A 25,357-nucleotide genomic window follows, 5' to 3' on the forward strand; every position below is an offset into this window, starting at 1 on the left:
AAGGCTAGCAAAGAGATCCAAGAAATACAGATGTAACTCTGTGAGATGAATTAAGAGAACACGAAGCAGTTTCTCAGAAAGCTTCTTTCCAGATTTCATCTGAAGATATTTCCTTTTTCATCATAGCCCTCTATGGGCTTCCAAATATCACTTTGCCAATTCCACAAGAAGTGTCTTAGCGAAAGGATTCTTTAGGGGAAAGCTGTAACTCTGTGAGATGATTTCACAGAACACAAAGAAGTGTCTCAGAAACCTTGTTTCTCTTTGTAATCGGAGGATATTTCCTTTGGCCCTATAGTCTTAAAAGAGATCCGAAATATCTGTTCTCAGATTCCACAGAAATAAGGCTAGCAAAGAGATCCAAGAAATACAGATGTAACTCTGTGAGCTGAATTAACAGAACACTAAGCAGTTTCTCAGAAAGCTTCTTTCCAGATTTCATCTGAGGATATTTCCTTTTTCACCATAGCACTCTATGGGTTTCCAAATATCATTTTGCCAATTCCACAAGAACTGTCTTAGCGAAAGGCTTCTTGAGGGGAAAGCTGTAACTCTGTGAGTTGATTTCACAGAACACAAAGAAGTTTCTAAGAAAGCTTCTTTCTCTTTGTAATCGGAGGATATTTCCTTTGGCCCTATAGTCTTCAAAGGGATCCGAAATGTCTGTTCTCAGATTCCACAGAAATAAGGCTAGCAAGAGATCCACGAAATACAGATGTAACTCTGTGAGATGAATTAACAGAACACGAAGCAGTTTCTCAGAAAGCTTCTTTCCAGATTTCATCTGAGGATATTTCCTTTTTCACCATAGCCCTCTATGGGCTTCCAAATATCACTTTGCCAATTCCACAAGAACTGTCTTAGCGAAAGGCTTCTTGAGGGGAAAGCTGTAACTGTGTGAGATGATTTCACAGAACGCAAAGATGTTTCTCAGAAAGCTTCCTTCTCTTTGTTATCGGAGGATATTTCCTTTGGCCCTATAGTCTTCAAAGGGATCCGAAATATCTGTTCTCAGATTCCACAGAAATAAGGCTAGCAAAGAGATCCAAGAAATACAGATGTAACTCTATGAGATGAATTAACAGAACACTAAGCAGTTTCTCAGAAAGCTTCTTTCCAGATTTCATCTGAAGATATTTCCTTTTTCACCATAGCCCTCTATGGGCTTCCAAATATCACTTCCCAATTCCACAAGAAGTGTCTTAGCGAAAGGCTTCTTGAGGGGAAAGCTGTAACTCTGTGAGATGATTTGACAGAACACAAAGAAGTTTCTCAGAAACCTTGTTTCTCTTTGTTATCAGAGGACATTTCCTTTGGCCCTATAGTCTTCAAAGGGATCCGAAATATCTGTTCTCAGATTCCACAGAAATAAGGCTAGCAAAGAGATGCACGAAATACAGATGTAACTCTGTGAGATGAATTAACAGAACACCAAGCAGTTTCTCAGAAAGCTTCTTTCCAGATTTCATCCGAGGATATTTCCTTTTTCACCATAGCCCTCTATGGGTTTCCAAATATCATTTTGCCAATTCCACAAGAACTGTCTTAGCGAAAGGCTTATTGAGGGGAAAGCTGTAACTCTGTGAGTTGATTTCACAGAACACAAAGAAGTTTCTCAGAAAGCTTCTTTCTCTTTGTAATCGGAGGATATTTCCTTTGGCCCTATAGTCTTCAAAGGGATCCGAAATGTCTGTTCTCAGATTCCACAGAAATAAGGCTAGCAAGAGATCCACGAAATACAGATGTAACTCTGTGAGATGAATTAACAGAACACGAAGCAGTTTCTCAGAAAGCTTCTTTCCAGATTTCATCTGAGGATATTTCCTTTTTCACCATAGCCCTCTATGGGCTTCCAAATATCACTTTGCCAATTCCACAAGAACTGTCTTAGCGAAAGGCTTCTTGAGGGGAAAGCTGTAACTGTGTGAGATGATTTCACAGAACGCAAAGATGTTTCTCAGAAAGCTTCCTTCTCTTTGTTATCGGAGGATATTTCCTTTGGCCCTATAGTCTTCAAAGGGATCCGAAATATCTGTTCTCAGATTCCACAGAAATAAGGCTAGCAAAGAGATCCAAGAAATACAGATGTAACTCTGTGAGATGAATTAACAGAACACTAAGCAGTTTCTCAGAAAGCTTCTTTCCAGATTTCATCTGAAGATATTTCCTTTTTCATCATAGCCCTCTATGGGCTTCCAAATATCACTTTGCCAATTCCACAAGAAGTGTCTTAGCGAAAGGCTTCTTGAGGGGAAAGCTGTAACTCTGTGAGATGATTTCACAGAACACAAAGAAGTTTCTCAGAAACCTTGTTTCTCTTTGTTATCGGAGGATATTTCCTTTGGCCCTATAGTCTTAAAAGAGATCCGAAATATCTGTTCTCAGATTCCACAGAAATAAGGCTAGCAAAGAGATCCAAGAAATACAGATGTAACTCTGTGAGCTGAATTAACAGAACACTAAGCAGTTTCTCAGAAAGCTCCTTTCCAGATTTCATCTGAGGATATTTCCTTTTTCACCATAGCCCTCTATGGGCTTCCAAATATCACTTCCCAATTCCACAAGAAGTGTCTTAGCGAAAGGCTTCTTGAGGGGAAAGCTGTAACTCTGTGAGATGATTTGACAGAACACAAAGAAGTTTCTCAGAAACCTTGTTTCTCTTTGTTATCAGAGGACATTTCCTTTGGCCCTATAGTCTTCAAAGGGATCCGAAATATCTGTTCTCAGATTCCACAGAAATAAGGCTAGCAAAGAGATGCACGAAATACAGATGTAACTCTGTGAGATGAATTAACAGAACACCAAGCAGTTTCTCAGAAAGCTTCTTTCCAGATTTCATCTGAGGATAATTCCTTTTTCAACATAGCCCTCTATGGGCTTCCAAATATCACTTTGCCAATTCCACAAGAACTGTCTTAGCGAAAGGCTTCTTGAGGGGAAAGCTGTAACTCTGTGAGATGATTTCACAGAACACAAAGAAGTTTCTCAGAAAGCTTGTTTCTCTTTGTTATCAGAGGACATTTCCTTTGGCCCTATAGTCTTCAAAGGGATCCGAAATATCTGTTCTCAGATTCCAAAGAAATAAGGCTAGCAAAGAGATCCACGAAATAAAGATGTACCTCTGTGAGATGAATTAACAGAACACGAAGCAGTTTCTCAGAAAGCTTCTTTCCAGATTTCATCTGAGGATATTTCCTTTTTCACCATAGCCATCTAGGGGCTTCCAAATATCACTTTGCCAATTCCAAAAGAACTGTCTTAGCCAAAGGCTTCTTGAGGGGAAAGCTGTAACTCTGTGAGATGATTTCACAGAACAGAAAGAAGTTTCTCAGAAAGCTTCTTTCTCTTTGTTATCGGAGGATAATTCCTTTGGCCCTATAGTCTTCAAAGGGATCCGAAATATCTGTTCTCAGATTCCACAGAAATAAGGCTAGCAAAGAGATCCACGAAATACAGATGTAACTCTGTGAGATGAATTAACAGAACACCAAGCAGTTTCTCAGAAAGCTTCTTTCCAGATTTCATCTGAGGATAATTCCTTTTTCACCATAGCCCTCTATGGGCTTCCAAATATCACTTTGCCAATTCCACAAGAAGTGTCTTAGCAAAAGGCTTCTTGAGGGGAAAGCTGTAACTCTGTGAGATGATTTCACAGAACGCAAAGAAGTTTCTCAGAAAACTTCCTTCTTTTGTTATCGGAGGATATTTCCTTTGGCCCTATAGTCTTCAAAGGGATCCGAAATATCTGTTCTCAGATTCCACAGAAATAAGGCTAGCAAAGAGATCAAAGAAATACAGATGTAACTCTTTAGGATGAATTAACAGAACACTAAGCAGTTTCTCAGAAAGCTTCTTTCCAGATTTCAACTGAGGATATTTCCTTTTTCACCATAGCCCTCTATGGGCTTCCAAATATCACTTTGTCAATTCCACAAGAAGTGTCTTAGCGAAAGGCTTCTTGAGGGGAAAGCTGTAACTCTGTGAGATGATTTCACAGAACACAAAGAAGTTTCTCAGAAACCTTGTTTCTCTTTGTTATCGGAGGATATTTCCTTTGGCCCTATAGTCTTCAAAGCGATCCGAAATATCTGTTCTCAGATTCCACAAAAATAAGGCTAGCAAAGAGATCTACGAAATACAGATGTAACTCTGTGAGATGAATTAGCAGAACACCAAGCAGTTTCTCAGAAAGCTTCTTTCCAGATTTCATCTGAGGATATTTCCTTTTTCACCATAGCCCTGTATGGGCTTCCAAATATCACTTTGCCAATTCCACAAGAAGTGTTTTAGCGAAAGGCTTCTTGAGGGGAAAGCTGTAACTCTGTGAGATGATTTCACAGAACACAAAGAACTTTCTCAGAAAGCTTCTTTCTCTTTGTTATCAGAGGATACTTCCTTTGGCCCTATAGTCTTCAAAGGGATCCGAAATATCTGTTCTCAGATTCCACAGAAATAAGGCTAGCAAAGAGATCCACGAAATACAGATGTAACTCTGTGAGATGAATTAAAAGAACACCAAGCAGTTTCTCAGAAAGCTTCTTTCCAGATTTCATCTGAGGATATTTCCTTTTTCACCATAGCCCTCTATGGGCTTCCAAATATCACTTTGCCAATTCCACAAGAACTGTCTTAGCGAAAGGCTTCTTGAGGGGAAAGCTGTAACTCTGTGAGTTGATTTCACAGAACACAAAGAAGTTTCTCAGAAAGCTTCTTTCTCTTTGTAATCGGACGATATTTCCTTTGACCCTATAGTCTTCAAAGGGATCCGAAATATCTGTTCTCATGTTTCACAGAAATAAGGCTAGCAAGAGATCCACGAAATACAGATGTAACTCTGTGAGATGAATTAACAGAACACCAAGCAGTTTCTCAGAAAGCTTCTTTCCAGATTTCATCTGAGGATATTGCCTTTTTCACCATAGCCCTCTATGGGCTTCCAAATATCACTTTGCCAATTCCACAAGAACTGTCTTAGCGAAAGGCTTCTTGAGGTGAAAGCTGTAACTGTGTGAGATGAATTCACAGAACGCAAAGAAGTTTCTCAGAAAGCTTCCTTCTCTTTGTTATCGGAGGATATTTCCTTTGGCCCTATAGTCTTCAAAGGGATCCGAAATATCTGTTCTCAGATTCCACAGACATAAGGCTAGCAAAGAGATCCAAGAAATACAGATGTAACTCTGTGAGATGAATTAAGAGAACACCAAGCAGTTTCTCAGAAAGCTTCTTTCCAGATTTCATCTGAGGATATTTCCTTTTTCACCATAGCCCTCTATGGGCTTCCAAATATCACTTTGCCAATTCCACAAGAAGTGTCTTAGCGAAAGGCTTCTTGAGGGGAAAGCTGTAACTCTGTGAGATAATTTCACAGAACACAAAGAGCTTTCTCAGAAAGCTTCTTTCTCTTTGTTATCCGAGGATACTTCCTTTTGCCCTATAGTCTTCAAAGGGATCCGAAATATCTGTTCTCAGATTCCACAGAAATAAGGCTAGCAAAGAGATCCACGAAATACAGATGTAACTCTCTGAGATGAATTAACAGAACACCAAGCAGTTTCTCAGAAAGCTTGTTTACAGATTTCATCTGAGGATATTTCCTTTTTCACCATAGCCTCTATGGGCTTCCAAATATCACTTTGCCAATTCCAAAAGAACTGTCTTAGCGAAAGGCTTCTTGAGGGGAAAGCTGTAACTCTGTTAGATGATTTCACAGAACCCAAAGAAGTTTCTCAGAAAGCTTCCTTCTCTTTGTTATCGGAGGATATTTCCTTTGGCCCTATAGTCTTCAAAGGGATCCGAAATATCTGTTCTCAGATTCCACAGAAATAAGGCTAGCAAAGAGATCCAAGAAATACAGATGTAACTCTGTGAGATGAATTAACAGAACACTAAGCAGTTTCTCAGAAAGCTTCTTTCCAGATTTCATCTGAAGATATTTCCTTTTACATCATAGCCCTCTATGGGCTTCCAAATATCACTTTGCCAATTCCACAAGAAGTGTCTTAGCGAAAGGCTTCTTGAGGGGAAAGCTGTAACTCTGTGAGATGATTTCACAGAACACAAAGAAGTTTCTCAGAAACCTTGTTTCTCTTTGTTATCGGAGGATATTTCCTTTGGCCCTATAGTCTTAAAAGAGATCCGAAATATCTGTTTTCAGATTCCACAGAAGTAAGGCTAGCAAAGAGATCCAAGAAATACAGATGTAACTCTGTGAGCTGAATTAACAGAACACTAAGCAGTTTCTCAGAAAGCTTCTTTCCAGATTTCATCTGAGGATATTTCCTTTTTCACCATAGCCCTCTATGGGCTTCCAAATATCACTTTCCCAATTCCACAAGAAGTGTCTTAGCGAAAGGATTCTTGAGGGGAATGCTGTAACTCTGTGAGATGATTTCACAGAACACAAAGAAGTTTCTCAGAAACCTTGTTTCTCTTTGTTATCGGAGGATATTTCCTTTGGCCCTATAGTCTTCAAAGGGATCGGAAATATCTGTTCTCAGATTCCACAAAAATAAGGCTAGCAAAGAGATCCACGAAATACAGATGTAACTCTGTGAGATGAATTAACAGAACACCAAGCAGTTTCTCAGAAAGCTTCTTTCCAGATTTTATCTGAGGATATTTCCTTTTTCACCATAGCCGTCTATGGGTTTCCAAATATCATTTTGCCAATTCCACAAGAACTGTCTTAGCGAAAGGCTTCTTGAGGGGAAAGCTGTAACTCTGTGAGTTGATTTCACAGAACACAAAGAAGTTTCTCAGAAAACTTCTTTCTCTTTGTAATCGGAGGATATTTCCTTTGGCCCTATAGTCTTCAAAGGGATCCGAAATATCTGTTCTCAGATTCCACAGAAATAAGGCTAGCAAGAGATCCACGAAATACAGATGTAACTCTGTGAGATGAATTAACAGAACACCAAGCAGTTTCTCAGAAAGCTTCTTTCCAGATTTCATCTGAGGATATTTCCTTTTTCACCATAGCCCTCTATGGGCTTCCAAATATCACTTTGCCAATTCCACAAGAACTGTCTTAGCGAAAGGCTTCTTGAGGGGAAAGCTGTAACTGTGTGAGATGATTTCACAGAACGCAAAGAAGTTTCTCAGAAAGGTTCCTTCTCTTTGTTATCGGAGGATATTTCCTTTGGCCCTATAGTCTTCAAAGGGATCCGAAATATCTGTTCTCAGATTCCACAGACATAAGGCTAGCAAAGAGATCCAAGAAATACAGTTGTAACTCTGTGAGATGAATTTACAGAACACCAAGCAGTTTCTCAGAAAGCTTCTTTCCAGATTTCATCTGAGGATATTTCCTTTTTCACCATAGAACTCTATGGGCTTCGAAATATCACTTTGCCAATTCCAGAAGAAGTGTCTTAGCGAAAGGCTTCTTGAGGGGAAAGCTGTAACTCTGTGAGATGATTTCACAGAACACAAAGAGCTTTCTCAGAAAGCTTCTTTCTCTTTGTTATCAGAGGATACTTCTTTTTGCCCTATAGTCTTCAAAGGGATCCGAAATATCTGTTCTCAGATTCCACAGAAATAAGGCTAGCAAAGAGATCCACGAAATACAGATGTAACTCTGTGAGATGAATTAACAGAACACCAAGCAGTTTCTCAGAAAGCTTCTTTCCAGATTTCATCTGAGGATATTTCCTTTTTCACCATAGCCCTCTATGGGCTTCCAAATATCACTTTGCCAATTCCAAAAGAACTGTCTTAGCGAAAGGCTTCTTGAGGGGAAAGCTGTAACTCTGTTAGATGATTTCACAGAACGCAAAGAAGTTTCTCAGAAAGCTTCCTTCTCTTTGTTACCGGAAGATATTTCCTTTGGCCCTATAGTCTTCAAAGGGATCCGAAATATCTGTTCTCAGATTCCACAGAAATAAGGCTAGCAAAGAGATCCAAGAAATACAGATGTAACTCTGTGAGATGAATTAACAGAACACTAAGCAGTTTCTCAGAAAGCTTCTTTCCAGATTTCATCTGAAGATATTTCCTTTTTCATCATAGCCCTCTATGGGCTTCCAAATATCACTTTGCCAATTCCACAAGAAGTGTCTTAGCGAAAGGCTTCTTGAGGGGAAAGCTGTAACTCTGTGAGATGATTTCACAGAACACAAAGAAGTTTCTCAGAAACCTTGTTTCTCTTTGTTATCGGAGGATATTTCCTTTGGCCCTATAGTCTTAAAAGAGATCCGAAATATCTGTTCTCAGATTCCACAGAAATAAGGGTAGCAAAGAGATCCACGAAATACAGATGTAACTCTGTGAGATGAATTAACAGAACACCAAGCCGTTTCTCAGAAAGCTTCTTTCCAGATTTCATCTGAGGATATTTCCTTTTTCACCATAGCCCTCTATGGGCTTCCAAATATCACTTTGCCAATTCCACAAGAACTGTCTTAGCGAAAGGCTTCTTGAGGGGAAAGCTGTAACTCTGTGAGATGATTTCACTGAACAGAAAGAAGTTTCTCAGAAAGCTTCTTTCTCTTTGTTATCGGAGGATAATTCCTTTGGCCCTATAGTCTTCAAAGGGATCCGAAATATCTGTTCTCAGATTCCACAGAAATAAGTCAAGCAAGGAGATCCACGAAATACAGATGTAACTCTGTGAGTTGAATTAACAGAACACCAAGCAGTTTCTCAGAAAGCTTCTTTCCAGATTTCATCTGAGGATATTTCCTTTTTCACCATAGCCCTCTATGGGCTTCCAAATATCACTTTGCCAATTCCACAAGAACTGTCTTAGCGAAAGGCTTCTTGAGAGGAAAGCTGTAACTCTGTGAGATGATTTCACAGAACACAAAGAAGTTTCTCAGAAAGCTTGTTTCTCTTTGTTATCAGAGGACATTTCCTTAGGCCCTATAGTCTTCAAAGGGATCCGAAATATCTGTTCTCAGATTCCAAAGAAATAAGGCTAGCAAAGAGATCCACGAAATACAGATGTACCTCTGTTAGATGAGTTAACAGAACACGAAGCAGTTTCTCAGAAAGCTTCTTTCCAGATTTCATCTGAGGATATTTCCTTTTTCACCATAGCCCTCTATGGGCTTCCAAATATCACTTTGCCAATTCCAAAAGAACTGTCTTAGCCAAAAGCTTCTTGAGGGGAAACTGTAACTCTGTGAGATGATTTCACAGAACACAAAGAAGTTTCTCAGAAAGCTTCTTTCTCTTTGTAATCGGACGATATTTCCTTTCACCCTATAGTCTTCAAAGGGATTCGAAATATCTGTTCTCATGTTTCACAGAAATAAGACTAGCAAGAGATCCACGAAATACAGATGTAACTCTGTGAGATGAATTAACAGAACACCAAGCAGTTTCTCAGAAAGCTTCTTTCCAGATTTCATCTGAGGATATTGCCTTTTTCACCATAGCCCTCTATGGGCTTCCAAATATCACTTTGCCAATTCCACAAGAACTGTCTTAGCGAAAGGCTTCTTGAGGTGAAAGCTGTAACTGTGTGAGATGAATTCACAGAACGCAAAGAAGTTTCTCAGAAAGCTTCCTTCTCTTTGTTATCGGAGGATATTTCCTTTGGCCCTATAGTCTTCAAAGGGATCCGAAATATCTGTTCTCAGATTCCACAGACATAAGGCTAGCAAAGAGATCCAAGAAATACAGATGTAACTCTGTGAGATGAATTAAGAGAACACCAAGCAGTTTCTCAGAAAGCTTCTTTCCAGATTTCATCTGAGGATATTTCCTTTTTCACCATAGCCGTCTATGGGTTTCCAAATATCATTTTGCCAATTCCACAAGAACTGTCTTAGCGAAAGGCTTCTTGAGGGGAAAGCTGTAACTCTGTGAGTTGATTTCACAGAACACAAAGAAGTTTCTCAGAAAACTTCTTTCTCTTTGTAATCGGAGGATATTTCCTTTGGCCCTATAGTCTTCAAAGGGATCCGAAATATCTGTTCTCAGATTCCACAGAAATAAGGCTAGCAAGAGATCCACGAAATACAGATGTAACTCTGTGAGATGAATTAACAGAACACGAAGCAGTTTCTCAGAAAGCTTCTTTCCAGATTTCATCTGAGGATATTTCCTTTTTCACCATAGCCCTCTATGGGCTTCCAAATATCACTTTGCCAATTCCACAAGAACTGTCTTAGCGAAAGGCTTCTTGAGGGGAAAGCTGTAACTGTGTGAGATGATTTCACAGAACGCAAAGAAGTTTCTCAGAAAGGTTCCTTCTCTTTGTTATCGGAGGATATTTCCTTTGGCCCTATAGTCTTCAAAGGGATCCGAAATATCTGTTCTCAGATTCCACAGACATAAGGCTAGCAAAGAGATCCAAGAAATACAGATGTAACTCTGTGAGATGAATTTACAGAACACCAAGCAGTTTCTCAGAAAGCTTCTTTCCAGATTTCATCTGAGGATATTTCCTTTTTCACCATAGAACTCTATGGGCTTCGAAATATCACTTTGCCAATTCCAGAAGAAGTGTCTTAGCGAAAGGCTTCTTGAGGGGAAAGCTGTAACTCTGTGAGATGATTTCACAGAACACAAAGAGCTTTCTCAGAAAGCTTCTTTCTCTTTGTTATCAGAGGATACTTCTTTTTGCCCTATAGTCTTCAAAGGGATCCGAAATATCTGTTCTCAGATTCCACAGAAATAAGGCTAGCAAAGAGATCCACGAAATACAGATGTAACTCTGTGAGATGAATTAACAGAACACCAAGCAGTTTCTCAGAAAGCTTCTTTCCAGATTTCATCTGAGGATATTTCCTTTTTCACCATAGCCCTCTATGGGCTTCCAAATATCACTTTGCCAATTCCAAAAGAACTGTCTTAGCGAAAGGCTTCTTGAAGGGAAAGCTGTAACTCTGTTAGATGATTTCACAGAACGCAAAGAAGTTTCTCAGAAAGCTTCCTTCTCTTTGTTATCGGAGGATATTTCCTTTGGCCCTATAGTCTTCAAAGGGATCCGAAATATCTGTTCTCAGATTCCACAGAAATAAGGCTAGCAAAGAGATCCAAGAAATACAGATGTAACTCTGTGAGATGAATTAACAGAACACTAAGCAGTTTCTCAGAAAGCTTCTTTCCAGATTTCATCTGAAGATATTTCCTTTTTCATCATAGCCCTCTATGGGCTTCCAAATATCACTTTGCCAATTCCACAAGAAGTGTCTTAGCGAAAGGCTTCTTGAGGGGAAAGCTGTAACTCTGTGAGATGATTTCACAGAACACAAAGAAGTTTCTCAGAAACCTTGTTTCTCTTTGTTATCGGAGGATATTTCCTTTGGCCCTATAGTCTTAAAAGAGATCCGAAATATCTGTTCTCAGATTCCACAGAAATAAGGGTAGCAAAGAGATCCACGAAATACAGATGTAACTCTGTGAGATGAATTAACAGAACACCAAGCCGTTTCTCAGAAAGCTTCTTTCCAGATTTCATCTGAGGATATTTCCTTTTTCACCATAGCCCTCTATGGGCTTCCATATATCACTTTGCCAATTCCACAAGAACTGTCTTAGCGAAAGGCTTCTTGAGGGGAAAGCTGTAACTGTGTGAGATGATTTCACAGAACGCAAAGAAGTTTCTCAGAAAGGTTCCTTCTCTTTGTTATCGGAGGATATTTCCTTTGGCCCTATAGTCTTCAAAGGGATCCGAAATATCTGTTCTCAGATTCCACAGACATAAGGCTAGCAAAGAGATCCAAGAAATACAGATGTAACTCTGTGAGATGAATTTACAGAACACCAAGCAGTTTCTCAGAAAGCTTCTTTCCAGATTTCATCTGAGGATATTTCCTTTTTCACCATAGAACTCTATGGGCTTCGAAATATCACTTTGCCAATTCCAGAAGAAGTGTCTTAGCGAAAGGCTTCTTGAGGGGAAAGCTGTAACTCTGTGAGATGATTTCACAGAACACAAAGAGCTTTCTCAGAAAGCTTCTTTCTCTTTGTTATCAGAGGATACTTCTTTTTGCCCTATAGTCTTCAAAGGGATCCGAAATATCTGTTCTCAGATTCCACAGAAATAAGGCTAGCAAAGAGATCCACGAAATACAGATGTAACTCTGTGAGATGAATTAACAGAACACCAAGCAGTTTCTCAGAAAGCTTCTTTCCAGATTTCATCTGAGGATATTTCCTTTTTCACCATAGCCCTCTATGGGCTTCCAAATATCACTTTGCCAATTCCAAAAGAACTGTCTTAGCGAAAGGCTTCTTGAAGGGAAAGCTGTAACTCTGTTAGATGATTTCACAGAACGCAAAGAAGTTTCTCAGAAAGCTTCCTTCTCTTTGTTATCGGAGGATATTTCCTTTGGCCCTATAGTCTTCAAAGGGATCCGAAATATCTGTTCTCAGATTCCACAGAAATAAGGCTAGCAAAGAGATCCAAGAAATACAGATGTAACTCTGTGAGATGAATTAACAGAACACTAAGCAGTTTCTCAGAAAGCTTCTTTCCAGATTTCATCTGAAGATATTTCCTTTTTCATCATAGCCCTCTATGGGCTTCCAAATATCACTTTGCCAATTCCACAAGAAGTGTCTTAGCGAAAGGCTTCTTGAGGGGAAAGCTGTAACTCTGTGAGATGATTTCACAGAACACAAAGAAGTTTCTCAGAAACCTTGTTTCTCTTTGTTATCGGAGGATATTTCCTTTGGCCCTATAGTCTTAAAAGAGATCCGAAATATCTGTTCTCAGATTCCACAGAAATAAGGGTAGCAAAGAGATCCACGAAATACAGATGTAACTCTGTGAGATGAATTAACAGAACACCAAGCCGTTTCTCAGAAAGCTTCTTTCCAGATTTCATCTGAGGATATTTCCTTTTTCACCATAGCCCTCTATGGGCTTCCAAATATCACTTTGCCAATTCCACAAGAACTGTCTTAGCGAAAGGCTTCTTGAGGGGAAAGCTGTAACTCTGTGAGATGATTTCACTGAACAGAAAGAAGTTTCTCAGAAAGCTTCTTTCTCTTTGTTATCGGAGGATAATTCCTTTGGCCATATAGTCTTCAAAGGGATCCGAAATATCTGTTCTCAGATTCCACAGAAATAAGGCAAGCAAGGAGATCCACGAAATACAGATGTAACTCTGTGAGATGAATTAACAGAACACCAAGCAGTTTCTCAGAAAGCTTCTTTCCAGATTTCATCTGAGGATATTTCCTTTTTCACCATAGCCCTCTATGGGCTTCCAAATATCACTTTGCCAATTCCACAAGAACTGTCTTAGCGAAAGGCTTCTTGAGAGGAAAGCTGTAACTCTGTGAGATGATTTCACAGAACACAAAGAAGTTTCTCAGAAAGCTTGTTTCTCTTTGTTATCAGAGGACATTTCCTTAGGCCCTATAGTCTTCAAAGGGATCCGAAATATCTGTTCTCAGATTCCAAAGAAATAAGGCTAGCAAAGAGATCCACGAAATACAGATGTACCTCTGTTAGATGAGTTAACAGAACACGAAGCAGTTTCTCAGAAAGCTTCTTTCCAGATTTCATCTGAGGATATTTCCTTTTTCACCATAGCCCTCTAGGGGCTTCCAAATATCACTTTGCCAATTCCAAAAGAACTGTCTTAGCCAAAGGCTTCTTGAGGGGAAACTGTAACTCTGTGAGATGATTTCACAGAACAGAAAGAAGTTTCTCAGAAAGCTTCTTTCTCTTTGTTATCGGAGGATAATTCCTTTGGCCCTATAGTCTTCAAAGGGATCCGAAATATCTGTTCTCAGATTCCACAGAAATAAGACTAGCAAAGAGATCCACGAAATACAGATGTAAATCTGTGAGATGAATTAACAGAACACCAAGCAGTTTCTCCGTAAGCTTCTTTCCAGATTTCATCTGAGGATAATTCCTTTTTCACCATAGCCCTCTATAGGCTTCCAAATATCACTTTGCCAATTCCACAAGAAGTGTCTTAGCGAAAGGCTTCTTGAGGGGAAAGCTGTAACTCTGTGAGATGATTTCACAGAACGCAAAGAAGTTTCTCAGAAAGCTTCCTTCTCTTTGTTATCCGAGGATATTTCCTTTGGCCCTATAGTCTTCAAAGGGATCCGAAATATCTGTTCTCAGATTCCACAGAAATAAGGCTAGCAAAGAGATCCAAGAAATACAGATGTAACTCTGTGGGATGAATTAACAGAACACTAAGCAGTTTCTCAGAAAGCTTCTTTCCAGATTTCATCTGAGGATATTTCCTTTTTCACCATAGCCCTCTATGGGCTTCCAAATATCACTTTCCCAATTCCACAAGAAGTGTCTTAGCGAAAGGCTTCTTGAGGGGAAAGCTGTAACTCTGTGAGATGATTTCACAGAACACAAAGAAGTTTCTCAGAAACCTTGTTTCTCTTTGTTATCGGAGGATATTTCCTTTGGCCCTACAGTCTTCAAAGGGATCCGAAATATCTGTTCTCAGATTCCACAAAAATAAGGCTAGCAAAGAGATCCACGAAATACAGATGTAACTCTGTGAGATGAATTAGCAGAATACCAAGCAGTTTCTCAGAAAGCTTCTTTCAAGATTTCATCTGAGGATATTTCCTTTTTCACCATAGCGCTGTATGGGCTTCCAAATATCACTTTGCCAATTCCACAAGAACTGTCTTAGCGAAAGGCTTCTTGAGGGGAAAGCTGTAACTCTGTGAGATGATTTCACAGAACACAAAGAACTTTCTCAGAAAGCTTCTTTCTCTTTGTTATCAGAGGATACTTCCTTTGGCCCTATAGTCTTCAAAGGGATCCGAAATATCTGTTCTCAGATTCCACAGAAATAAGGCTAGCAAAGAGATCCACGAAATACAGATGTAACTCTGTGAGATGAATTAACAGAACACCAAGCAGTTTCTCAGAATGCTTCTTTCCAGATTTCATCTGAGGATATTTCCTTTTTCACCATAGCCTCTATGGGCTTCCAAATATCACTTTGCCAATTCCAAAAGAACTGTCTTAGCGAAAGGCTTCTTGAGGGGAAAGCTGTAACTCTGTTAGATGATTTCACAGAACCCAAAGAAGTTTCTCAGAAAGCTTCCTTCTCTTTGTTATCGGAGGATATTTCCTTTGGCCCTATAGTCTTCAAAGGGATCCGAAATATCTGTTCTCAGATTCCACAGAAATAAGGCTAGCAAAGAGATCCAAGAAATACAGATGTAACTCTGTGAGATGAATTAACAGAACACTAAGCAGTTTCTCAGAAAGCTTCTTTCCAGATTTCATCTGAAGATATTTCCTTTTTCATCATAGCCCTCTATGGGCTTCCAAATATCACTTTGCCAATTCCACAAGAAGTGTCTTAGCGAAAGGCTTCTTGAGGGGAAAGCTGTAACTCTGTGAGACGATTTCACAGAACACAAAGAAGTTTCTCAGAAACCTTGTTTCTCTTTGTTATCGGAGGATATTTCCTTTGGCCCTATAGTCTTAAAAGAGATCCGAAATATCTGTTTTCAGATTCCACAGAAATAAGGCTAGCAAAGAGATCCAAGAAATACAGATGTAACTCTGTGAGCTGAATTAACAGAACACTAAGCAGTTTCTCAGAAAGCTTCTTTCCAGATTTCATCTGAGGATATTTCCTTTTTCACCATAGCCCTCTATGGGCTTCCAAATATCACTTTCCCAATTCCACAAGAAGTGTCTTAGCGAAAGGATTCTTGAGGGGAATGCTGTAACTCTGTGAGATGATTTCACAGAACACAAAGAAGTTTCTCAGAAACCTTGTTTCTCTTTGTTATCGGAGGATAATTCCTTTGGCCCTATAGTCTTCAAAGGGATCGGAAATATCTGTTCTCAGATTCCACAAAAATAAGGCTAGCAAAGAGATCCACGAAATACAGATGTAACTCTGTGAGATGAATTAACAGAACACCAAGCAGTTTCTCAGAAAGCTTCTTTCCAGATTTTATCTGAGGATATTTCCTTTTTCACCATAGCCCTCTATGGGTTTCCAAATATCATTTTGCCAATTCCACAAGAACTGTCTTAGCGAAAGGCTTCTTGAGGGGAAAGCTGTAACTCTGTGAGTTGATTTCACAGAACACAAAGAAGTTTCTCAGAAAACTTCTTTCTCTTTGTAATCGGAGGATATTTCCTTTGGCCCTATAGTCTTCAAAGGGATCCGAAATATCTGTTCTCAGATTCCACAGAAATAAGGCTAGCAAGAGATCCACGAAATACAGATGTAACTCTGTGAGATGAATTAACAGAACACGAAGCAGTTTCTCAGAAAGCTTCTTTCCAGATTTCATCTGAGGATATTTCCTTTTTCACCATAGCCCTCTATGGGCTTCCAAATATCACTTTGCCAATTCCACAAGAACTGTCTTAGCGAAAGGCTTCTTGAGGGGAAAGCTGTAACTCTGTGAGATGATTTCACAGAACACAAAGAAGTTTCTCAGAAAGCTTTTTTCTCTTTGTTATCAGAGGACATTTCCTTAGGCCCTATAGTCTTCAAAGGGATCCGAAATATCTGTTCTCAGATTCCAAAGAAATAAGGCTAGCAAAGAGATCCACGAAATACAGATGTACCTCTGTTAGATGAATTAACAGAACACGAAGCAGTTTCTCAGAAAGCTTCTTTCCAGATTTCATCTGAGGATATTTCCTTTTTCACCATAGCCCTCTAGGGGCTTCCAAATATCACTTTGCCAATTCCAAAAGAACTGTCTTAGCCAAAGGCTTCTTGAGGGGAAAGCTGTAACTCTGTGAGATGATTTCACAGAAGAGAAAGAAGTTTCTCAGAAAGCTTCTTTCTCTTTGTTATCGGAGGATAATTCCTTTGGCCCTATCGTCTTCAAAGGGATCCGAAATATCTGTTCTCAGATTCCACAGAAATAAGGGTAGCAAAGAGATCCACGAAATACAGATGTAACTCTGTGAGATGAATTAACAGAACACCAAGCAGTTTCTCTGAAAGCTTCTTTCCAGATTTCATCTGAGGATAATTCCTTTTTCACCATAGCCCTCTATAGGCTTCCAAATATCACTTTGCCAATTCCACAAGAAGTGTCTTAGCGAAAGGCTTCTTGAGGGGAAAGCTGTAACTCTGTGAGATGATTTCACAGAATGCAAAGAAGTTTCTCAGAAAGCTTCCTTCTCTTTCTTATCGGAGGATATTTCCTTTGGCCCTATAGTCTTCAAAGGGATCCGAAATATCTGTTCTCAGATTCCACAGAAATAAGGCTAGCAAAGAGATCCAAGAAATACAGATGTAACTCTGTGAGATGAATTAACAGAACACTAAGCAGTTTCTCAGAAAGCTTCTTTCCAGATTTCATCTGAGGATATTTCCTTTTTCACCATAGCCCTCTATGGGCTTCCAAATATCACTTTCCCAATTCCACAAGAAGTGTCTTAGCGAAAGGCTTTTTGAGGGGAAAGCTGTAACTCTGTGAGATGATTTCACAGAACACAAAGAAGTTTCTCAGAAACCTTGTTTCTCTTTGTTATCGGAGGATATTTCCTTTGGCCCTATAGTCTTCAAAGGGATCCGAAATATCTGTTCTCAGATTCCACAAAAATAAGGCTAGCAAAGAGATCCACGAAATACAGATGTAACTCTGTGAGATGAATTAGCAGAATACCAAGCAGTTTCTCAGAAAGCTTCTTTCAAGATTTCATCTGAGGATATTTCCTTTTTCACCATAGCGCTGTATGGGCTTCCAAATATCACTTTGCCAATTCCACAAGAACTGTCTTAGCGAAAGGCTTCTTGAGGGGAAAGCTGTAACTCTGTGAGATGATTTCACAGAACACAAAGAACTTTCTCAGAAAGCTTCTTTCTCTTTGTTATCAGAGGATACTTCCTTTGGCCCTATAGTCTTCAAAGGGATCCGAAATATCTGTTCTCAGATTCCACAGAAATAAGGCTAGCAAAGAGATCCAAGAAATACAGATGTAACTCTGTGAGATGAATTAAAAGAACACCAAGCAGTTTCTCAGAAAGCTTCTTTCCAGATTTCATCTGAGGATATTTCCTTTTTCTCCATAGACCTCTAAGGACTTCCAAATATCACGTTGCCAATTCCACAAGAACTGTCTTAGCGAAAGGCTTCTTGAGGGGAAAGCTGTAACTCTGTGAGTTGATTTCACAGAACACAAAGAAGTTTCTCAGAAAGCTTCTTTCTCTTTGTAATCGGACGATATTTCCTTTGGCCCTATAGTCTTCAAAGGGATCCGAAATATCTGTTCTCATGTTTCACAGAAATAAGGTTAGCAAAGAGATCCAAGAAATACAGATGTTACTCTGTGAGATGAATTAACAGAACACTAAGCAGTTTCTCAGAAAGTTTCTTTCCAGATTTCATCAGAGGATATTTCCTTTTTCACCATAGCCCTCTATGGGCTTCCAAATATCACTTTGCCAATTCCACAAGAAGTGTCTTAGCGAAAGGCTTCTTGAGGGGAAAGCTGTAACTCTGTGAGGTGATTTCACAGAACACAAAGAAGTTTCTCTGAAAGCATCTTTCTCTTTGTTATCGGAGGATATTTCCTTTGGCCCTATAATCTTCAAAGGGATCCGAAATATCTGTTCTCAGATTCCACAGAAATAAGGCTAGCAAAAAGATCCACGAAATACAGATGTAACTCTGTGAGATGAATTAACAGAACACCAAGCAGTTTCTCAGAAAGCTTCTTTCCTGATTTCATCTGAGGATATTTCCTTTTTCACCATACCCCTCTAAGGGCTTCCAAATATCACTTTGCCAATTCCACAAGAACTGCCTTAGCGAAAGGCTTCTTGAGGGGAAAGCTGTAACTCTGTTAGATGATTTCACAGAACGCAAAGAAGTTTCTCAGAAAGCTTCCTTCTCTTTGTTATCGGAGGATATTTCCTTTGGCCCTATAGTCTTCAAAGGGATCCGAAATATCTGTTCTCAGATTCCACAGAAATAAGGCTAGCAAAGAGATCCAAGAAATACAGATGTAACTCTGTGAGATGAATTAACAGAACACTAAGCAGTTTCTCAGAAAGCTTCTTTCCAGATTTCATCTGAAGATATTTCCTTTTTCATCATAGCCCTCTATGGGCTTCCAAATATCACTTTGCCAATTCCACAAGAAGTGTCTTAGCGAAAGGCTTCTTGAGGGGAAAGCTGTAACTCTGTGAGATGATTTCACAGAACACAAAGAAGTTTCTCAGAAACCTTGTTTCTCTTTGTTATCGGAGGATATTTCCTTTGGCCCTATAGTCTTAAAAGAGATCCGAAATATCTGTTCTCAGATTCCACAGAAATAAGGGTAGCAAAGAGATCCACGAAATACAGATGTAACTCTGTGAGATGAATTAACAGAACACCAAGCCGTTTCTCAGAAAGCTTCTTTCCAGATTTCATCTGAGGATATTTCCTTTTTCACCATAGCCCTCTATGGGCTTCCAAATATCACTTTGCCAATTCCACAAGAACTGTCTTAGCGAAAGGCTTCTTGAGGGGAAAGCTGTAACTCTGTGAGATGATTTCACTGAACAGAAAGAAGTTTCTCAGAAAGCTTCTTTCTCTTTGTTATCGGAGGATAATTCCTTTGGCCATATAGTCTTCAAAGGGATCCGAAATATCTGTTCTCAGATTCCACAGAAATAAGGCAAGCAAGGAGATCCACGAAATACAGATGTAACTCTGTGAGATGAATTAACAGAACACCAAGCAGTTTCTCAGAAAGCTTCTTTCCAGATTTCATCTGAGGATATTTCCTTTTTCACCATAGCCCTCTATGGGCTTCCAAATATCACTTTGCCAATTCCACAAGAACTGTCTTAGCGAAAGGCTTCTTGAGAGGAAAGCTGTAACTCTGTGAGATGATTTCACAGAACACAAAGAAGTTTCTCAGAAAGCTTGTTTCTCTTTGTTATCAGAGGACATTTCCTTAGGCCCTATAGTCTTCAAAGGGATCCGAAATATCTGTTCTCAGATTCCAAAGAAATAAGGCTAGCAAAGAGATCCACGAAATACAGATGTACCTCTGTTAGATGAGTTAACAGAACACGAAGCAGTTTCTCAGAAAGCTTCTTTCCAGATTTCATCTGAGGATATTTCCTTTTTCACCATAGCCCTCTAGGGGCTTCCAAATATCACTTTGCCAATTCCAAAAGAACTGTCTTAGCCAAAGGCTTCTTGAGGGGAAACTGTAACTCTGTGAGATGATTTCACAGAACAGAAAGAAGTTTCTCAGAAAGCTTCTTTCTCTTTGTTATCGGAGGATAATTCCTTTGGCCCTATAGTCTTCAAAGGGATCCGAAATATCTGTTCTCAGATTCCACAGAAATAAGACTAGCAAAGAGATCCACGAAATACAGATGTAAATCTGTGAGATGAATTAACAGAACACCAAGCAGTTTCTCCGTAAGCTTCTTTCCAGATTTCATCTGAGGATAATTCCTTTTTCACCATAGCCCTCTATAGGCTTCCAAATATCACTTTGCCAATTCCACAAGAAGTGTCTTAGCGAAAGGCTTCTTGAGGGGAAAGCTGTAACTCTGTGAGATGATTTCACAGAACGCAAAGAAGTTTCTCAGAAAGCTTCCTTCTCTTTGTTATCCGAGGATATTTCCTTTGGCCCTATAGTCTTCAAAGGGATCCGAAATATCTGTTCTCAGATTCCACAGAAATAAGGCTAGCAAAGAGATCCAAGAAATACAGATGTAACTCTGTGGGATGAATTAACAGAACACTAAGCAGTTTCTCAGAAAGCTTCTTTCCAGATTTCATCTGAGGATATTTCCTTTTTCACCATAGCCCTCTATGGGCTTCCAAATATCACTTTCCCAATTCCACAAGAAGTGTCTTAGCGAAAGGCTTCTTGAGGGGAAAGCTGTAACTCTGTGAGATGATTTCACAGAACACAAAGAAGTTTCTCAGAAACCTTGTTTCTCTTTGTTATCGGAGGATATTTCCTTTGGCCCTACAGTCTTCAAAGGGATCCGAAATATCTGTTCTCAGATTCCACAAAAATAAGGCTAGCAAAGAGATCCACGAAATACAGATGTAACTCTGTGAGATGAATTAGCAGAATACCAAGCAGTTTCTCAGAAAGCTTCTTTCAAGATTTCATCTGAGGATATTTCCTTTTTCACCATAGCGCTGTATGGGCTTCCAAATATCACTTTGCCAATTCCACAAGAACTGTCTTAGCGAAAGGCTTCTTGAGGGGAAAGCTGTAACTCTGTGAGATGATTTCACAGAACACAAAGAACTTTCTCAGAAAGCTTCTTTCTCTTTGTTATCAGAGGATACTTCCTTTGGCCCTATAGTCTTCAAAGGGATCCGAAATATCTGTTCTCAGATTCCACAGAAATAAGGCTAGCAAAGAGATCCACGAAATACAGATGTAACTCTGTGAGATGAATTAACAGAACACCAAGCAGTTTCTCAGAATGCTTCTTTCCAGATTTCATCTGAGGATATTTCCTTTTTCACCATAGCCTCTATGGGCTTCCAAATATCACTTTGCCAATTCCAAAAGAACTGTCTTAGCGAAAGGCTTCTTGAGGGGAAAGCTGTAACTCTGTTAGATGATTTCACAGAACCCAAAGAAGTTTCTCAGAAAGCTTCCTTCTCTTTGTTATCGGAGGATATTTCCTTTGGCCCTATAGTCTTCAAAGGGATCCGAAATATCTGTTCTCAGATTCCACAGAAATAAGGCTAGCAAAGAGATCCAAGAAATACAGATGTAACTCTGTGAGATGAATTAACAGAACACTAAGCAGTTTCTCAGAAAGCTTCTTTCCAGATTTCATCTGAAGATATTTCCTTTTTCATCATAGCCCTCTATGGGCTTCCAAATATCACTTTGCCAATTCCACAAGAAGTGTCTTAGCGAAAGGCTTCTTGAGGGGAAAGCTGTAACTCTGTGAGACGATTTCACAGAACACAAAGAAGTTTCTCAGAAACCTTGTTTCTCTTTGTTATCGGAGGATATTTCCTTTGGCCCTATAGTCTTAAAAGAGATCCGAAATATCTGTTTTCAGATTCCACAGAAATAAGGCTAGCAAAGAGATCCAAGAAATACAGATGTAACTCTGTGAGATGAATTAACAGAACACCAAGCAGTTTCTCAGAAAGCTTCTTTCCAGATTTCATCTGAGGATATTTCCTTTTTCACCATAGCCCTCTATGGGCTTCCAAATATCACTTTCCCAATTCCACAAGAAGTGTCTTAGCGAAAGGATTCTTGAGGGGAATGCTGTAACTCTGTGAGATGATTTCACAGAACACAAAGAAGTTTCTCAGAAACCTTGTTTCTCTTTGTTATCGGAGGATAATTCCTTTGGCCCTATAGTCTTCAAAGGGATCGGAAATATCTGTTCTCAGATTCCACAAAAATAAGGCTAGCAAAGAGATCCACGAAATACAGATGTAACTCTGTGAGATGAATTAACAGAACACCAAGCAGTTTCTCAGAAAGCTTCTTTCCAGATTTTATCTGAGGATATTTCCTTTTTCACCATAGCCCTCTATGGGTTTCCAAATATCATTTTGCCAATTCCACAAGAACTGTCTTAGCGAAAGGCTTCTTGAGGGGAAAGCTGTAACTCTGTGAGTTGATTTCACAGAACACCAAGAAGTTTCTCAGAAAACTTCTTTCTCTTTGTAATCGGAGGATATTTCCTTTGGCCCTATAGTCTTCAAAGGGATCCGAAATATCTGTTCTCAGATTCCACAGAAATAAGGCTAGCAAGAGATCCACGAAATACAGATGTAACTCTGTGAGATGAATTAACAGAACACGAAGCAGTTTCTCAGAAAGCTTCTTTCCAGATTTCATCTGAGGATATTTCCTTTTTCACCATAGCCCTCTATGGGCTTCCAAATATCACTTTGCCAATTCCACAAGAACTGTCTTAGCGAAAGGCTTCTTGAGGGGAAAGCTGTAACTCTGTGAGATGATTTCACAGAACACAAAGAAGTTTCTCAGAAAGCTTTTTTCTCTTTGTTATCAGAGGACATTTCCTTAGGCCCTATAGTCTTCAAAGGGATCCGAAATATCTGTTCTCAGATTCCAAAGAAATAAGGCTAGCAAAGAGATCCACGAAATACAGATGTACCTCTGTTAGATGAATTAACAGAACACGAAGCAGTTTCTCAGAAAGCTTCTTTCCAGATTTCATCTGAGGATATTTCCTTTTTCACCATAGCCCTCTAGGGGCTTCCAAATATCACTTTGCCAATTCCAAAAGAACTGTCTTAGCCAAAGGCTTCTTGAGGGGAAAGCTGTAACTCTGTGAGATGATTTCACAGAACAGAAAGAAGTTTCTCAGAAAGCTTCTTTCTCTTTGTTATCGGAGGATAATTCCTTTGGCCCTATAGTCTTCAAAGGGATCCGAAATATCTGTTCTCAGATTCCACAGAAATAAGGCTAGCAAAGAGATCCACGAAATACAGATGTAACTCTGTGAGATGAATTAACAGAACACCAAGCAGTTTCTCTGAAAGCTTCTTTCCAGATTTCATCTGAGGATAATTCCTTTTTCACCATAGCCCTCTATAGGCTTCCAAATATCACTTTGCCAATTCCACAAGAAGTGTCTTAGCGAAAGGCTTCTTGAGGGGAAAGCTGTAACTCTGTGAGATGATTTCACAGAACGCAAAGAAGTTTCTCAGAAAGCTTCCTTCTCTTTCTTATCGGAGGATATTTCCTTTGGCCCTATAGTCTTCAAAGGGATCCGAAATATCTGTTCTCAGATTCCACAGAAATAAGGCTAGCAAAGAGATCCAAGAAATACAGATGTAACTCTGTGAGATGAATTAACAGAACACTAAGCAGTTTCTCAGAAAGCTTCTTTCCAGATTTCATCTGAGGATATTTCCTTTTTCACCATAGCCCTCTATGGGCTTCCAAATATCACTTTCCCAATTCCACAAGAAGTGTCTTAGCGAAAGGCTTCTTGAGGGGAAAGCTGTAACTCTGTGAGATGATTTCACAGAACACAAAGAAGTTTCTCAGAAACCTTGTTTCTCTTTGTTATCGGAGGATATTTCCTTTGGCCCTATAGTCTTCAAAGGGATCCGAAATATCTGTTCTCAGATTCCACAAAAATAAGGCTAGCAAAGAGATCCACGAAATACAGATGTAACTCTGTGAGATGAATTAGCAGAATACCAAGCAGTTTCTCAGAAAGCTTCTTTCAAGATTTCATCTGAGGATATTTCCTTTTTCACCATAGCGCTGTATGGGCTTCCAAATATCACTTTGCCAATTCCACAAGAACTGTCTTAGCGAAAGGCTTCTTGAGGGGAAAGCTGTAACTCTGTGAGATGATTTCACAGAACACAAAGAACTTTCTCAGAAAGCTTCTTTCTCTTTGTTATCAGAGGATACTTCCTTTGGCCCTATAGTCTTCAAAGGGATCCGAAATATCTGTTCTCAGATTCCACAGAAATAAGGCTAGCAAAGAGATCCAAGAAACACAGATGTAACTCTGTGAGATGAATTAACCGAACACCAAGCAGTTTCTCAGAAAGCTTCTTTCCAGATTTCATCTGAGGATATTTCCTTTTTCTCCATAGACCTCTAAGGACTTCCAAATATCACGTTGCCAATTCCACAAGAACTGTCTTAGCGAAAGGCTTCTTGAGGGGAAAGCTGTAACTCTGTGAGTTGATTTCACAGAACACAAAGAAGTTTCTCAGAAAGCTTCTTTCTCTTTGTAATCGGACGATATTTCCTTTGGCCCTATAGTCTTCAAAGGGATCCGAAATATCTGTTCTCATGTTTCACAGAAATAAGGTTAGCAAAGAGATCCAAGAAATACAGATGTTACTCTGTGAGATGAATTAACAGAACACTAAGCAGTTTCTCAGAAAGTTTCTTTCCAGATTTCATCAGAGGATATTTCCTTTTTCACCATAGCCCTCTATGGGCTTCCAAATATCACTTTGCCAATTCCACAAGAAGTGTCTTAGCGAAAGGCTTCTTGAGGGGAAAGCTGTAACTCTGTGAGGTGATTTCACAGAACACAAAGAAGTTTCTCTGAAAGCATCTTTCTCTTTGTTATCGGAGGATATTTCCTTTGGCCCTATAATCTTCAAAGGGATCCGAAATATCTGTTCTCAGATTCCACAGAAATAAGGCTAGCAAAAAGATCCACGAAATACAGATGTAACTCTGTGAGATGAATTAACAGAACACCAAGCAGTTTCTCAGAAAGCTTCTTTCCTGATTTCATCTGAGGATATTTCCTTTTTCACCATAGCCCTCTAAGGGCTTCCAAATATCACTTTGCCAATTCCACAAGAACTGCCTTAGCGAAAGGCTTCTTGAGGGGAAAGATGTAACTCTATGAGGTGATTTCACAGAACAGAAAGAAGTTTCTCAGAAAGCTTCTTTCTCTTTGTTATCGGAGGATAATTCCTTTGGCCCTATAGTCTTCAAAGGGATCCGAAATATCTGTTCTCAGATTCC

The sequence above is a fragment of the Macaca mulatta genome, chromosome 10, assembly GCF_049350105.2.
Source record: "Macaca mulatta isolate MMU2019108-1 chromosome 10, T2T-MMU8v2.0, whole genome shotgun sequence".
NCBI classification, from domain to species: Eukaryota; Metazoa; Chordata; class Mammalia; order Primates; family Cercopithecidae; genus Macaca; species Macaca mulatta.